This window comes from Canis aureus, chromosome 1 (assembly GCF_053574225.1).
Source record: "Canis aureus isolate CA01 chromosome 1, VMU_Caureus_v.1.0, whole genome shotgun sequence".
Lineage (NCBI taxonomy): Eukaryota > Metazoa > Chordata > Mammalia > Carnivora > Canidae > Canis > Canis aureus.
The window spans coordinates 5,291,023-5,307,471 of record NC_135611.1 but is presented as its reverse complement, the minus strand read 5'-3'; the positions used below and the strand labels follow the sequence as shown (position 1 = coordinate 5,307,471).

General features: G+C 43.1%; 2 long non-coding RNA genes across 2 annotated transcripts; both read right to left on the bottom strand.

Moving 5' to 3' along the window:
* Nucleotides 1-7,377: 7,377 nt before the first annotated feature.
* On the bottom strand, nucleotides 7,378-16,393 carry LOC144302360 (uncharacterized). The gene is made up of 3 exons (XR_013369252.1): nucleotides 16,168-16,393; nucleotides 15,150-15,342; nucleotides 7,378-7,661 (listed from the first exon to the last, which is right to left on the bottom strand). It is a non-coding gene; the product is annotated as an uncharacterized LOC144302360 (long non-coding RNA).
* LOC144302311 (uncharacterized) lies at nucleotides 12,791-15,136 on the bottom strand. Its single transcript, XR_013369186.1, has 2 exons — nucleotides 13,695-15,136; nucleotides 12,791-13,588 (listed from the first exon to the last, which is right to left on the bottom strand). It is a non-coding gene; the product is annotated as an uncharacterized LOC144302311 (long non-coding RNA).
* Nucleotides 16,394-16,449: the final 56 nt, after the last annotated feature.

Below are 16,449 nucleotides of genomic sequence, written 5' to 3'. Positions count from 1 at the left end.
CTTTACAGATTCTGGATGAAAGTTCTTTACTGGAAATGTGGCATGTAAATATTATCTCTCAATAAAGAGCTTGTTTTTACCAGACAGCTGGTCTCACTTTTTAAGTTAATTTTTGAATAAAGCCTGAGGAGGAAGATCCCTTTGCTGCATATGGACATCCAATTGTTCTAATTCCATTTGTTGAAAAAGGCTTCTTGATTTGAAATTTCCATTGAACTGCTTTTCTACCATTGTCAAAAATTTGCTTGGTCATATTTATGTGGATCCATTTCTAAACTCTATTCCCTTCCATTGATCTGTGCGTTTATTCCTTTGCCAATATATATTGTTATGATTACTATTGTTCTACAATAAGTCATGAAATTTTAAATTTGTCTTCACTATTTTAATTCTTTTGTCTTTCCATATAAATTTTAAAATTAGATCTGCAAAGTAATCCTGCTTGGATCTTATTTGGAATTGTATTAAATCTGGAAATCATTTTGGGAAGAATTAACATATTTGCTATTTTGAATCTTCAAATGTTGTTTTTCACAGATATCATTTATCAAGTTAAGATGCATTTTTAAAATCATCAATGGATTCTGATTTTATCAAAGGCTTTTCTCTTACATGTATTGATATGGTCATATGGTTTATCTCATTTGATCTCTTAATGCAGTAAATCAAAAGTATAGATATGCAAATATCAAAAAATCTTTGAATTCCTCTGAATCCAATTTGATCATAGCTTATTATCTTTTTTATGCACAGTCAAATTTAGTTTGTTAATATTTTATTAGAACTTTTCATCTGTAATCATGGGTAAAATAAGTCTCTCATTTTCCTTTAATAAACTGCTTTTTTCTGGTGTGGGCATCAAAATTATAGTGGCCGCATAGAATGATTTGAAGAGCACTTCCTATGGAGGAGTTTGTATAGGATTGGAATGATCTGTTTCTTGAAAATTTAGAAGACTTGTGTAAAATCTTCTGGACCTGATGTTCTCTTGTGTGAAGATTTTTAATTATACCTAACTTTCTGTAGTAGTTACAGGACTGTTTGGGTTTTCTATTTCTTATAGACTTCTATTTCTTCTTGAGTCACATGTAGTAAAAGTTTCTAATAGCTCCTCTATCTACTTCATGTCCTCTTTTTCATTTGTAATATTATCTATTTTTAACTGCTCCTCTTTTCTTTAAGTAATCTCCCAGAAGTTTAAAAGACCAACATTTAGCTTGATCAGTCTTCTTATTGCTTTGTTTTCAATTTGGTAATATATAGTCTCTTTTTCATTATCTCCTTTTTTAGACTTTATGAAGCTCTTTGTTCTTTTTCTAACTTCTTAAATTGGAAACTTAGTTCACTAATGTGATATTGATATGTCTTCTTTTTAAAAGATACAAGACTGGGCAGCCCGGGTGGCTCAGCGGTTTAGTGCCTGCCTTCAGCCCAGGGTGTGATCCTGGAGAGCTGGGATCAAGTCCCACATCAGGCTTCCTGCATGGAGCCTGCTTCTCCCTCTGCCTGTGTCTCTGCCTCTCTTTCTCTCTGTGTCTCTTATGAATAAATAAATAAAATCTTTAAAAAAAATAAAGGATGCAAGACTATATAAAGCTATAAATATATAAATATTTATACAAATATATGATATAAATATAAAGTCTCTGAAAGGATCTTGTTCACACTACCTGCAACCTTACCGGGATAAATCCCACTCAGTTATGCTATATAATTGTTTTTATATATTGCTAGTTTCCACTGGCTGTTCTTTTGAGGATTTTTGTGTTAATATACTATCAGGCATATTGGTCAATAGTTTTCTTGTGCTCTCTGTCTAGTTTTGGTATCAGAATAATACTGCTTTCATAGAATGATATTGGAAGTATCTCCTGCTCTTCTATTTTTTGGAAGAGCCATGAAGGATTGGTATTAACTCTTCTTTTAATGTATGGTTGAGTTCACCAGTCAAGGTAACTGAGCCTAGGCTTTTCTTTGTGGAAAGTTTTTAAATTACTAATTCAGGGGGGATTCCTGGGTGGCTCAGCAGTTTAGCACCTGCCTTTGGCCCAGGGCACGATCCTGGAGTCCCGGGATCGAGTTCCGCATCGGGCTCCCGGCATGGAGCCTGCTTCTCCCTCTGCCTGTGTCTCTGCCTCTCTCTGCCTTTCTGTCTATCATGACTAAATAAATAAAATCTTTTAAAAATATAAATTACTAATTCAATCTCTCTTTACTTGTTATTGGTAGATTCAGATCATTCTCACTGGTTTCTGTCTACCTAAGAATTTATCCATTCAATCCAGTTTATCTAATTTGTTGGCATACAATTATTTATAGGATTTCCTTATCATCATCATAAAAGAGTGGTGTCTCCTCTTTTATTCTTGATTTGAATAATTTTTATCATCGCTCTTTATATCTTGGTCAGTACAGCCAAAGATTTATTTTACTGATCTTCCCACAGAAGCAACTTCTGGCTTTGTTATTTTTCTCTATGGTTATTTAATTATTCTTTTTAATGTTTTACTCTCAATTATTTCCATTCTCCTGCTTGCTTCAGATTTTTCTTTTTCTTATCTCTGAAGGTGGAATCTCAGGTTATGGATTGAGATCCTTCTTCCTTTTTAATATGGGCATTTATCACTATTAATTTCTCTCCAGTCACTACTTTAATTGCATCTCATAAATTTTGGCATATTGTGTTTTGTTTTAATTCATCTCAATGTATATTCTAACTTTAGCCAATTGGCCAGTGTATTTCTTCTTTGGCCAATTGATTACTAAGGAGTTTGTTGATTTTATTAATTTTTTAAAAGATTTTATTTATTTATTTGACAGACAGAGAGAGAGCAAAAGAGCACAAGCAGGGGGAGTGGAAGAAGGAGAAGGAGAAGCAGAGTCCCTGCTAGGCAGGGAGCCTGATGCAGGGCTCCATCACAGGACCCCAGGATCATGACCTGAGCCCAAGCCAGACCCTTAACTGAGTGAACCACCAAGTGCCCCTAAGGAGTTTGTTGTTTAATTTCCAAATATTTGTGAGTTTCCCAAACTATTTTTACTTATTGATTTTTTTACTTCATTCCACTATGATCAGATAACATACTTCATATGCTTTCAGTCCTTTTAAATGTACTGTGGCTTGTTTTGTGTCTAAGATGTTATATCTTGGAGAGGGTTCCACATGTAATTGAGAAGAATATGTTTTCTTTGTTGTTAGAGACAGTGTTCTTCTACATGTCTGCTCAGTGTAGTTGGTTTTTGGTGATGTTCAAGTCTTATATTTCTTTATTGATCATGTAGTTGTTCATCCATTATTGAAAGTGGAGGATATAAGTCTTCAGCTATTACTATTGAATTGTCTGTTTCTCCCTTCAATTTTGTCAGTTTTTACTTCATGTATTTTAGGGCTCAGTTGTTAGGTACACATGCATTTACAGTGGTAACATCTTCATGATCATTTACCTTCTTATCACAGCCCTGGCCTGTGACATGAACTCCTGACCTATTTATCTGTGTCCAGAAAGATAACTAATAGGCATCGCAAACCTAACGTGTCAAAAACTGAGCTCCTAATATTCCCTAACTATTCCTTCTGCACACTTCTCAAGCTCAGTTAATAGCAACTTCATTCTTTGCATTGCTTAGGCTAAATTTCTTGGTGTCATCTTTGAATTATGTCTCTTACCCCCAAATTTAATCCATCATCAAATCCTGTTGGCTGTACCTCCACATATATCCAAGATTCAGTCACTTACCATTGCCCTACTGTCACCCCAAGCTCCATCCATACCTCTACCTGTAGCAACCTAACTCTTCACCCCGCCCCCATCTTGCCAGTTCATTCTCAAGAACAGATAAATATTTCTCTGCTCAAGACCCTCAATGGATTTCCATCTTGCTTACATTAAAAACTAAAGCCTTACCTTATTCTACATGATGTGCTCTTAATCACTTCTCTGATCCCATTTCTTAATTCTCCTTCCCTTATTCTCTTTATGGTGGCTCCTCTGGCCTCTTTCTGTTCTTTGGATATACCAGACACATCTCCATCTAAGGATCTTTGCACTTGCTGCTCCCACTCATGAGTACATGGGGTTTTTTTCCATTTTGTCATTGCCATATCCAGTGTCTAGATTAGTGCTTAGAACATGGAAGACACCTGATAAATACTGTGGAGTAAATGAGTAGATGCATGGACTCCTCACTCAGCCTGGATTTGGTCTTGCCCTGATTTTACTCCTATGGACATCTAGATCATCAGTCTTGGGCAATGATGATCCAAAGGCAATGACTGGGGCAAGAGCAGTGAGCTTACATGGGTTTTCCCTTCACCTATTCTCCCCTGGCCAACACCAGCCACCCTCTGTGGCTATAACCACACTCAACCTATTCCACTCCCACACCAGCCACGGGTCTCCCAGGGAATTTGCATTTGCTTATTTGTTGTTGTTTTGATTCCATGTTTCTCTCTATAATCCAAGGTTCATTAAAGGAAAGAGTACCCAAAGTCCATGCTCAGCCTCCACATTAGCAGAAACTGGAAACTCCTCTTCCACTTGTTAGCTGGTGTTTCAGGAACTTACAGTTGTGGAACAGGAGATGGAAAAGAAGTGAGAAACAGTGCTACAGACTGTGCATTGCAAAACTCCGTAGGGTGACTTTCACATGCATATGGCAGCCTCTTGAGGATGCTTATGATTTGACACTGAAGTTCTCTATGTATGGCATATTTCAAATGCTGATTTCGTTTATTAAGAGAAGCGTTTATGAGCTCTTCAGAGATAACATTCCCAGGGCTCTTACCTACAACTTACTTGATTATCTGATGCTTCCTCTGACTGTCTGCACTTTGTGCTCTGCCCTTGCTCTGGGATTACCCTTCTTTTGGGTAGATTCTCATTCAAGATGATCCAGTCTGGTTCCCTCCTGCAGGATCCACATCTGGCCCACAGGAAACTCTGGAAGCAGATCATTTCCATTCCAGCCACTTCCTCTAGTCTGCTTAGGGCAGCCAGTGCTGTAGGGATTGAGCCATAAGCTTTTCCAGCATGAATCAGACACTTACATCAGTAGACTCATGACAAGCTTTCCAAGTGGCTCCAGGTCTGTCAGGCACCACCTCTTCTCCTCAGTGGGGAAGGGAGAACAAATATGCAGCACTCAAACAACTTACTCTAAAGAACTTCTCATCAACTCCCTCTTCAATCTCTCTGAACATCTTTGGCTTTGCCTGTGGAGGTGAGAAAGGAGGAGGTTAATCTCGGTAGGGACTACTTTGGACACCTCCTGTGCAAGTCCTTGGCTGCAGTGGCCCCCACACCAGGGTGTTAGAATATCTGGACCTATTGCATTGTTCTCATCTTATAGGTTTATGTCACAACTGCAAAGACTATAGAAGAGTCACATTTGACATCTGATTACACACATAAAATAAGACAGTTATCAACAAAAGGAAGGTGGGAAAGAAAGGCTGAGCATTTCTACTGATGTGAGCAACCTGAAAAGGAAGCCTGTGACTAAGTCAAAACTCACCATGCAGAAACACAGACCCCAAAGTGTTCATCTGGGGCACTGCAGAGTTAGACTTTCCAGACAGGTGTTTGATTGGGGTTCGTTCATTTCCCAAGAGACTCCTCCACTAGTAGTACCTGACACATGGGGGAAGCTGAATAATGACAGCCCCCAACAAAAAAGGCATCCACATCCTAATCTCTGAAACCTATGATATGTCACCTTATATAGTAAAGGGGACTTTGCAGGTATGATTAAGGGAAGAAACTTGGAGAAGGGAGAAGGGACTATGAGCCAAGGGAGCACAAGGTGCCTCCAAAAGCTGGAAAAGGCAAAGATGTGGATTTTCCCCAGAAGCTCTCAGAAGAAACCATCCTGCTGACACCTTCATTGTAGACTTCTGACCTGAAACCTGTAGGAGAATGAATTGCTCCTGTTTTAAGTCACTAAGTTTTTGTTAACTAGTTACAGTAGCCACAGGAAGCTAATACACACGATTTTTACTGACCTGAAGGTAGGAATATTCTCAAGGCATCTCAGGCAGTTAGAGAATGGGCCGTACCGATAGGACACCCCTTGCATGTGGGTGCTGAATGCAAGTGGGTGTTCAGCTGTGTCCTACAGATTTCCAGCATACTCAGAAACCTGAGCATTGAGCCCTGAGCACAGCAGGCTCACTTAAGGATGAGTTCCTCACGTTCATAAAACCAGGCTCCAATTTCTTTTGTTTCTTTTTAGAACACAATGAATAATGACACTTGAATTGTGAGCGACAACAACTGTTTACAGTTTGAAAACCTGCAAAATAACCCACGAACAGATTGCGTCTCTGAACTCAATGCTTCATTTATCTTGCCTGCATTCACCCAACGGGAAACAAATGTTTTAAAGGGGAATAAAACTTTGTTCAGTGTTCCTGGTAGCATGTAACAACTGAACCCCATCTGTTCAATAAAAGCTTTAATTGGAAACTCATTGTCTTTACTTGTATTGAGGGAGTTCTCAAATCCACCAGATGGAAATGTCGCCCTATGCCTTGGGTCTTAGCACACTAGGATTACAAAACACGGACACAGCTCCCCTTTGTATTTAGTATTGTGGCACAATCCCCCACTCTGCTCAGTACTATAAATCTGCCTACCCCATGGTGCCCCCAGTTGCTTTTCAACATCTCTGATGGAGTGACCTAGGGCCCCCACTGTCCACTGGCTGCAGGCAGCACCCCAGACCCCTCAGCTCCAGCACCTGCTGCCCATAGAATCCCTCAGCAAACCCCTGCCCATCACGAAGACACCGAGGTCTCCTCCAGGAGCTGATGTTGGGGGCTCAGGTGCCAGGGTGCCACTGGCCTTGGGGAGCAGGCAGGAGAGTGGCTTCCACCCTGATCTGCAGCAGCATCTACAGAAAAGCAGTACCCCCAGTCTAGCCCTTGTTCCACTCCACACAGGCGCTCACACCCCATCTCACCACATCCCTCTACAGACATCTCATGCTCAGGGTCTGAAGGAAGTGCAGCAGGGATGAGATCCTCCTGCTGCCCATCTTCCCTGAGGTGCCCCTGGCTCCTTCATAGCCCATTACCCTCTGGAAAGTGCACAGAAGTCCCCTCACATCTTCCCTGGACAGCCCCTCCCAAGCACACAAGCACACTGGGTAGGCAAACTTGGATCACATCAGTGGCCCTCGACCCAGGAGCCTTGGGAGCCTCAGGAATCTTGACGCTCAGGCTGCATCCCAGACCTGTCACACCAGAACCACTAGAAACCCTCAGGGACATGATCTGGTTTTTAAAGCTGCCCAGGGCCCAGGGGATTCTTCCAAGAGGGGAGGTAGTTCTCAAAGATAACCAAGAGCCCGAGCTACAAGTAATCCTGCGATAGCGGATACCGATGGTTTCTCCAATTTTATTTTCTGTAAAATGAAGTACAGTGAAAAGCTAAGTGGGCTTTCAAAATGAGGCAGCACACTACACATCACAAGGAGACAGCAGACGCCCCTGAAATGAAGCCCACATGTCTTCTGGAATGACCTGAGGCAGCAGCTGGGACCCAGAGCTGGGTGGGCCTTGGACATTTTGCCTGGTGGTTCTGGGCAGCTCTACCATCCTTCATGAGCCCAGGCTGGACCCCAGTTTAGGGGGCCTGAAGGATTTGGAATTTACAAGTTCCCTGTAAGAAGACAGATACAAAATCACGAATAAAAACTCCCTGGGTTCTAGGAAGCTTCCCCTGCACTCACAGCTCTTCCCAGGAGTGCCTGGCCTGCTGCCCGCACAGTAGGGGATGGGAACCGTGGGCTATGTGCCCCACTGCACAAGCCCCACATGATTCCACCCGAGTGAGGCCCCTGGAAAGCCCCATCTGGCACTATTCCACCTATACTTTTGTGCCTCAGAGATGACCCCAGAGACAGCCTGTGGGCTGACAAGTTGTGCCATTTCTCACTCTCGGGCCAGCAGCTGATTTGGCGCCATGAGGCAGCCTGACAGCCAGGGGTTTGCTTTGTCCTCTCCCTCCTCAGTGTCTTGTCTCCGTTAGTATTCCCCTCCCACCACTTTTTCCTTCTATCTGTCCTCCTATTTCCTCTTTCTCTTTCTCTTCTTCCTTCTGGAAGCACTAGTAGATGTCAGGAACTGCTCTGGACGCTGATCATCGGGGAGTCTGTTTGGCTGACTCTGTGAATTGACCTGCCAGAGGGATGGGAGCCATTGGGCAGAGGGGGAGACCTGGGGAATGGTCTGTACTGTGCACACGAAGGTGACTGCGAGGGGCACCCGGGTGGCTCAGCGGTTGAGCCTCTGCCTTCAGCTTGGCGTGATCCCGGGGTCCTGGGATCCCACGGGGAGCCTGTGTTTCCGTCTGCCTATGTCTCTGCCTCTCTCTCTGTCTCTCATGAATAAATGAAATCTTTTTTAAAAACAAAGAAAAAAAAGAATAAGAAAAAAATAAAAACGAAGAAGAAGAAGAAGAAGAAGAAGAAGAAGAAGAAGAAGAAGAAGAAGAAGAAGAAGAAGAAGAAGAGGAAGAAGAAGAAGAAGAAAATGACCGCAAAACACACATTCACCAGGTTGCGTAGTGTCCCCCAAATTCATGTCCACTTGGAATCGCAGGGTGTGGACTTCATTGGAAACGGGATCTTTGCAGACTGGGAGGAGTTCTGACTGAAGGGGTGGGGGCGTCCTTACGAGAGAGGAGAGGACACACAGGTGGACATGGAGACAGAGGCACCCGTCGCAGTGGTGTGGCTACAGCCAGGGAAAGGCCAGGACCGCGCAGAGCCAGCAGATGCTGCAGGAGGCAGGAAGCCTCCTGCCCTGGAGCCTTCAGAGGGCTCACATCCCTGCCAAGGCCTGCACCTCAGACGTTTGGGCTCCAGACCCATCAGGAGGCGGTTCACTCCTGCTACGCGGTATTTAGCGGCCCCAGGAAACTCACGAGCAGGTTATTAAATGATTTGAAAATAACAGTCCCAAGATAAGACCCAAAGGCAAAGGGCAAGGGAGCAGTAACGCGGTAACACACTGCTTTACCCTAGACTGGCTCAAAAGGATGCTCCGAGCCCCGCGTGGAAACCTCACCTGGCCCCAGAGGTGACAGATACCTGACGGCAAACAGCAAATGCCATTCTCTGGGGTTTGGATATTTTCCTACGTCCAAAGAAAAGACAGGTTCGCCAGAGCCTTTGTAACTTTTGTGCGGTAAATACACAACGCACAGGATTGTGCATTTGCCTCCCTCCCAGCTCTTTGCCTCCAGCCCGTGGACAGATTGCTATCACCTAAAACACACAGAACTCTTGATATGTGCTGGAATGTTCAGCAGTTTCAACTTTCTTTTGCTTCGCCAAGGGGTTTTAATGCTGTTTATATTCCGAAACAGGATCTGGTTTTGTTTTGTTTTTTTTCTCTCCCCCTCCCTCTTACATAAAAAACAGGCCGGGAAAATAGCTTCAAACTGCCAGTGAAATGTCAACAAATGATGAATTTTTAAAGTCTCCCCAATACATGGGTTCCTTCTCAAATAAGATAAGGAAAGGTAACAGACGAGTCAATTGATCACAAAATGGAAAACTGAACTCTTTATCTCCTCACCGTCCTTACATCATAAGAATAAACTGTACTGGCTTAAAAACAGGCAGAAATGTAAAGATCACAGACCACTAAATACAACTCGTGAGAGCTGTTTTGGCAGAAACGTACTGTGAGTTATCAGTAAGTGGGTATAATTTTTGTTGAGCACACATGTTTCTGTTATGTTTTATACCCTTTATTTTAAATCTAAAGTCAGCTGCAGTAAGTGTTGCATGCTTTTAATTAAATTCAGCATTTGGATCCTTTTTAAATAATCAGTGCAAGATGAGGAGTCAGGGGACAGGCTGAAACATTGAAAAGTTCTTTCTTGATTAATCAGTAAATATAATCCTTATATATTTGGGTATTCTTAAGTATCAATGAGAAGTAGATAGTGGTATTCTTGCAGCTGAGAGAGGATTATAAACCCAGGAGGCTCATCACCAGCTCAGAGGTGAGTCCTGAAAATGGGCCACCTTACAAAGGATGAGAAATCCCAATTAGCATTATTAGTTGCAAAGCTCCAAAATCAGTTTGAAATTCTTACAGCATTTAGAGATTCATACAGGTGAGTAGAGTGGAATCAATGCAAAAGACTAAAATGAAAAATAGTTTTTATCCACATCAGTGTCATAATAAAGGTATACGTGTAAGCAGAATCCCAGCAAGTGAGCTTGATCACCTGTCTTCCTCGTCCCTTATTCCAGACCTTTCTACTGTGGCAGAATGTGACAGAGCCACATGTTCTCCGACCTCACCCCTGTGCCTGCATGGGGGGTGAGTCTTGCAGGTCTCCAAACACTCTTCAGTTTTCCCTTCATTTGATGGGTCATCGTGTAACTTCGACTCTCTCTCTACTTTTTCAGGCACACTCACAAATGCAATGCCACAGTTTATGTTTCTCGGACAAGGTAACGCTTTTCTCCCAAGTACAGAGAGAGAAGGACTTTGTGAAGTCTGCAGTTAAAAAATGCCTGAGGTAATTAAAATACATTTTGGACTGTTTCCACATCTCTGCTGTTGTAAAGAATGCTCCATTGAACAGGGGAGCACAGATATCTTTTCAAGATCCTGATTTCAATTCTTTTGGGTAAATACCCAGAACTGGGATGACTGGATCCTGTGGTAGCTCTAGTTTCAGTTTTTTGAAACAACCTAAATATCCACTGATGGATGAATAAATAAAGGAATATGATACATACGTGCAGTGAGATATTACTCAGCATTAAAAAAGGGGGAATCTGGGGGCACCTGGGTGGCTCAGTGGGTTAAGCCTCCGACTTGATTTTGGCTCAGGTCATGATCTTGGGGTTGTGAGATCGAGTCCCACATCAGGCTCCAGGCTCAGCATGGAGTCTGCTGGGGATTCTCTCCCTCCTCCTTTGCTCCTCCTGCTCATGCGCTCACTAGCTCTCCCTCTCTCTCTCTAATTAATTAATTAATTAATTAATTAATCTTTAAAAAAAAGAAATCCTGCTGTTTGTGGCAACATGGATGAACCAGGAGGACATTGTACTGAGGGAAATAAGCCAGACACAGAAGCACAAGTACAGCCCAGTCCCTCTTACGTGAGGGACTGAAAGTAGTCAGACTCACCGAAATAGGAAGGTAGGTTGGTAGATACCAGGGCCTGCAGGAAGGGACTGGAAATCACTGCCCAGCAGTTAAAAGTGCCAGTGATGCCAGGTGAATAAGCCTTAGAGCTCCGTGGCCCATAGTTAGCAAAGCTGTAGAGCACACTTAAGAATTGGTTCAGAGAGTAGATCTTCTCTTAAGTGTTCTTACCACAACAAAAAAGAAACTGGGAATTCTGTCAAAGTGAACTTTTTTGTATAAGACGTAGCTGTTTTCTAAAGGCAAAAATTCATGGATTCCATGGTCTTTTAGAGTTTTTTGCTAAGAAACAGGGTGATGCCATCACAACTGCAGACGAAGGCATTGGCCTTCTTTGCCACCCCCACTCCACCCGCATCGCACATGATACATCACATTGAGAAAAAGGAATAGAAGGGTGGCGGGACACAGAGGGAGAAAATACTGTCTCACAGTGTGCTCTGAGGATCAGATGACCTAAGGAATGGAAATGTGCTCTGTGAACTATTAAATATGGCAAGTTTGGAAACAGTGCTTTCTAGTAGGGTTTCTGCATTTTCCCTATATTCAATTAATGCAAGAAACCCAAAGGGAAGTTACGACAATTTAGTTTCAGACTTAAGTCTAAAGATCTAATTCAGTGATACCTGGAAACAGAAAACCATTTGGAAGCTATGTAAATACTGTCACACACCCAGCTGATAACTGCATCTCAAAACCTGTTAAGGAGAGGACTCCCGGGTGGCTCGGTGGTTGAGCATCTGCCTTTGGCTCAGGGCGTGATCCTGGGGTCCTGGGATTGAGTCCCACATCGGGCTCCCTGCATGGAGCCTGCTTCTCCCTCTGCCTGTGTCTCTGCCTCTCTCTCTCATGAATAAATAAATGAAATCCTAAAAAAAAAAAAAAAAAAAAAAAACTAAAAAAACAAAACCTCAACTCAACCCGGTTAAGGAATTGAGACAGGGGCCTTTTCCTCCTTCTGTCCAAGGACCATGTATATGCCAAAATTTTGGTTTGCATTGAAATCTTGGCGGGGGGGGCAGTTGGGAGGACCTTGGACTTCCTTTTTGCCTTGTCTGGAATTGCCATAGCGTTAGATTGCCTACAGATATTTAAAACTTGCAAACGTAGGATTTTATGCATTTATTCCTAGGTCTGGCCTCCGATGATGAGTAAGCAACTGTGAGCTTGCGTCTCAAGCCTTTCCAGTAAACATATAATTTTGCTTGACAATGCAGGACAGCGAGGGGGCAAGGGAGAGCGTTCTAACTTTTCTTCCAAATCAGTGCAGCTATAAAGTACAACTGTTGGAGAGCAATCCAAGGCAGGCGTGAGGAAAGAATAGTTTTATCCCTCCATTTGTCCAATCACTCTTCAAGTCCCTAATAAGCACCTACTGTGTGCCAGGTACTGGACTTGTCAGTACTTGAGACTGAAGTGCAATGTGTTTAGTTACAGCTTCCTGTTGGCATGCCACGACCGTGGCTTCCAGAACATTCTTTCTAAAAGTGTTCCATTGCGAAGATCTGTGTGTTGCTCGAACGCATCAACAAAAATTTACCTCTGAAACACCAAATGTTAAAAAAGAATATCTAGCATTAAACTGACAATAAGGCTCCTGTTCAGACACACAGCTGCCTAAACCCATCTTTATTAAAAAACAAACAAACAAACAAACAAACACAAGGCTAAGAATGCCTGCAGTAAAACAGAGAACATACTGTCCATACTGCCTGAATATGACACCAAAAGACAACAAGGCAGGATCTAACTATAACCATAGGCAGGGGTTACTTAGAGCCCCAGCGCTGGGATCAGAGACACCGACTGAAACAGAAGCCAAAATCTGAGAGACCGAAAACTTTGCCCTGGTCCTTTGAGTCTCCAGGGCTCCCCAGTTGCTGTCACAAACAATGGGGTGTGGGGCCTGACAGACATGCTAATCCTGAACATCCTGCAGGTCAGAGGAAATGCAAACATTTCAGGCTGAAGAAAGGGCTTGGCTGATGCCCTGGGAATGAAAGCAGGGCAAGAGAGGAGGCCAGTTCTGGGGGGGCCAGGCTTTACCAGCTGCTTCAGGCTAAGGAAACGTAGAGCACTGCAGAGCATTTGTTGCTGCTCCATCCTGGTCCTAGCCTTCTGGTATTTTGGCTTCTCCTCTCTGTTGTCCTACTTGGCAGGTATTTTCTTAACATAGTCTCCTCATGTGTCTCTGCAGCTACGGTACTGGAGGGTAGTTACATACTCCAAAGTAGCCTCTGTGCCCAGGAAAATTTTCAGTGTTCCAGAGGGATGGGTGCTCCGTGGCTGTGTGTTCAGGTAAGCTTAGCTCCACACAAGTGACTGATATTCTGGATAATCAAGCTCTGGCTCATGCTGGGAACTGGAAATGGTGGTAATTGGAAGTTGGATCTAATGCTCTTATGAGTGGGTCTGGAATGAAGAGTAAGTCATAATGCTTAGAGTCCCAAGATTCTCAGAATAAGTCACATCATTTCTCTTTCTGAAGCACCCAACCCCTGGTCAACTGTCCACATACCTCTTTCCTCGTTTTCTTTCATGGTGGCCCTGTTTCCAGAAAGTCCAGCAGAGAAGAAGAGAGAACAACTTACTTAGCAAAGGAAGCTCAGATCAGATTCCTTGCTACAAAGCCATCCGCAAAGCATCCTTTGGATTGCAGGGCCACCTGCTGGGGATTCTGAGCTGTGCACACTTAGGTTCAAATATCGGCTCCTTTACTGAATAGCGGTGTGAGGCAGTGGTCTGCAGTCTGATACCTGGAGTCACAGCAGAACTTCTAAAGGAGGCCTCAGAGTTTTAAGGGCACCAGTTTCCAGCTGCTCAAAGTCCACATGTCCTCCCTCACAGGGCAGGTAGGACTGGTACTTGCTATATTTTTCACGGAACCCTGCCTCATTCCAGCAATAATCTCACTTATAGACATCTGAACTAATTTCTTAAAAAGCCCAATAGATATGATTAGAGGATACATTTCCAATAAGTTACTTTCAGTATCTAAAAATTCTTTGCCAAATGTATATAGTTGACCCTTGAACATGGGTTTGAAATATATATATATCCACTCATTTGTGGATTTTTTTGGATACAGTACAGTTCTGTAAATATATTTTCTCTTATATTTTTAAGATTTTCTTTTCTCTTACCTTATAGACTATAATACATATAACATACAAAATATTTGTTAATCAACTATTTACGGTATCTGTAAGGATTCCAGTCAACAATGGGCTATTAGTAATTAAGGATCTGGGGAGTCAAATGGGTTTTCGATTGCAAGGGCAATTGGTACCCCTAATGCCTGTGTTGTTCAGGGGTCAACAGTAATACCTTTAGGTGGGTTTTTTTTTTAAGATTTTATTTATTTATTCATGAGAGACAAGAGAGAGAGAGAGGTGCAGAGACACAGGCAGAGGGAGAAGCAGTCTCCATGCAGGGAGCCCTATGTGGGACTTGATCCGGGAACTCCAGGATCACGCCCTGGGCATGACAGGTGCTCAACCACTGAGCCACCCAAGGATCCCACCTTTAGGTGGTTTTCATCAACCACGTATGATGATTATGATGAGAACTTAATCCAGAAAAAAAAAAAAACTTTAACACTTAGAACATTTAGCTATAGAAAAGTACATATTAATTTAAATTTCCATACATATCCTCTTGCAAAGAGGTATGATAGGATCATCAATAACAGACTATGAAGTATTAAAATGTTTGATGGTTAATATAAAAAGCCCAAGAAGTAACATGCATTGGTGAGAATGTGCAGAGCAAGGAACCTATGTGGGCATGTAAATTGGTGCTATATCGGAAAAAAAAAAAAAAATTGGTGACATTGGTAAATTGGTGCAAAATGGAAAACAGTATGGAGGTCCCTCAAAAAATGAAAAACAGAAGCATCACACTATCCAGTAATTGCACTTCTGGGTATTTACCCAAAGAAAACAAAAGCACTAATCTGAAGCCATGTACATACCCCTTTATTTACTGCAGCATGATACGGGAGGAGCCAAGCGTCCATCCACAGATGGATAAAGAAGCCGGGAGATATGTATACAATGGGATGTTATCCAGCTATATAAAAAAAAGAAATCTTGCCATTCACAATAAACTGGATGGATCTTTTATGGTTAAGACAAAAACTTTGTAATTTCGTCTTTACGTGGAATCTAAAACACAAAGGAGAAACAGTCTTAAATGTCGACAATGAAGTGGTGGTGGACAGAAAGGGAGGTTGTTGGAGCTTGTACAAATTAGCTGAAGGGGGTTAAAAGGTACAAACTTCCAAAAAATAAGTAAGTCACAGGGATATAAACGGCAGCTTAGGAAATAGTGAATAATACTGTAACAGGGATGCCTGGGTGGCTCAGCGGTTGGTCAGCCTTTGGCTCAGGGAGTGATCCTGGGGTCCTGGCATTGAGTCTCATGTTGGGCTTCCCACAGGGAGCCTGCTTCTCCCTCTGCCTGGGTCTCTGCCTCTTTCTGTGTGTCTCATGAATAAATAAAATCTTTAAAAAATAATAGTACTGTCGTGACTGTACGACAGACTGTAACACACCCAGGCTGGCGAGGGCTTCCTTATGGTGCTAGTTGTTGAATCAGGTTGTACCCCTGAAACCAAAACGTTCAAGGGCACGTCTACTTCAATTCAAAGCTTTTTTTAAAAAAAACCCAAAGACAAGAAAAAAAGGAAATGGTTAAAAACGAATAATAGACTACTGAAAATAGACATTTGCCCCCAAGGCAAAAGCTCTTGGTACAGCTGGACTTGACGGAGGGAGAATTGGGGCACCGTCCAGTATTCCCTCACTTTTCCAACCGGATCAGCAAAAAGCCTTACAATGTGACATTTAAGGGGAGGTCATTCTATTTCAAAGTATTTACTGCACGTGGGAAATTACATCCTTTGAAGCCATTAAACTTGCTATTTTTTTTAAAAAGTAAAGAATGCGGGAGGGTTACAGGTTTTGCCCAATTCCCGCGGAGAGGATCACCTGCCCTGGGCCCTGCGGTCACACAGGCGAAAGCTTAGAGCAGGAAGTCAACACGGGCCTCTCCGCCACCATGTCCCGCGATCTCGGGGCCGGCGACCCCAGAGCCAAGCTGCGGCAGGTGGCACCGCCGGACCCTCCCGAGCGGCCCGAGACCTGGGGACCTCGGGGCTGCAGAGCCCTCCGCGCCGGCCGACACTCAGCAGGCAGCCGGAAGCGGGGGGCGGGAGAAAGGTCCCAGCCCGGAAGTCCCGCCCTCCGCACGACCCCTGAGCGGCGGGCGGG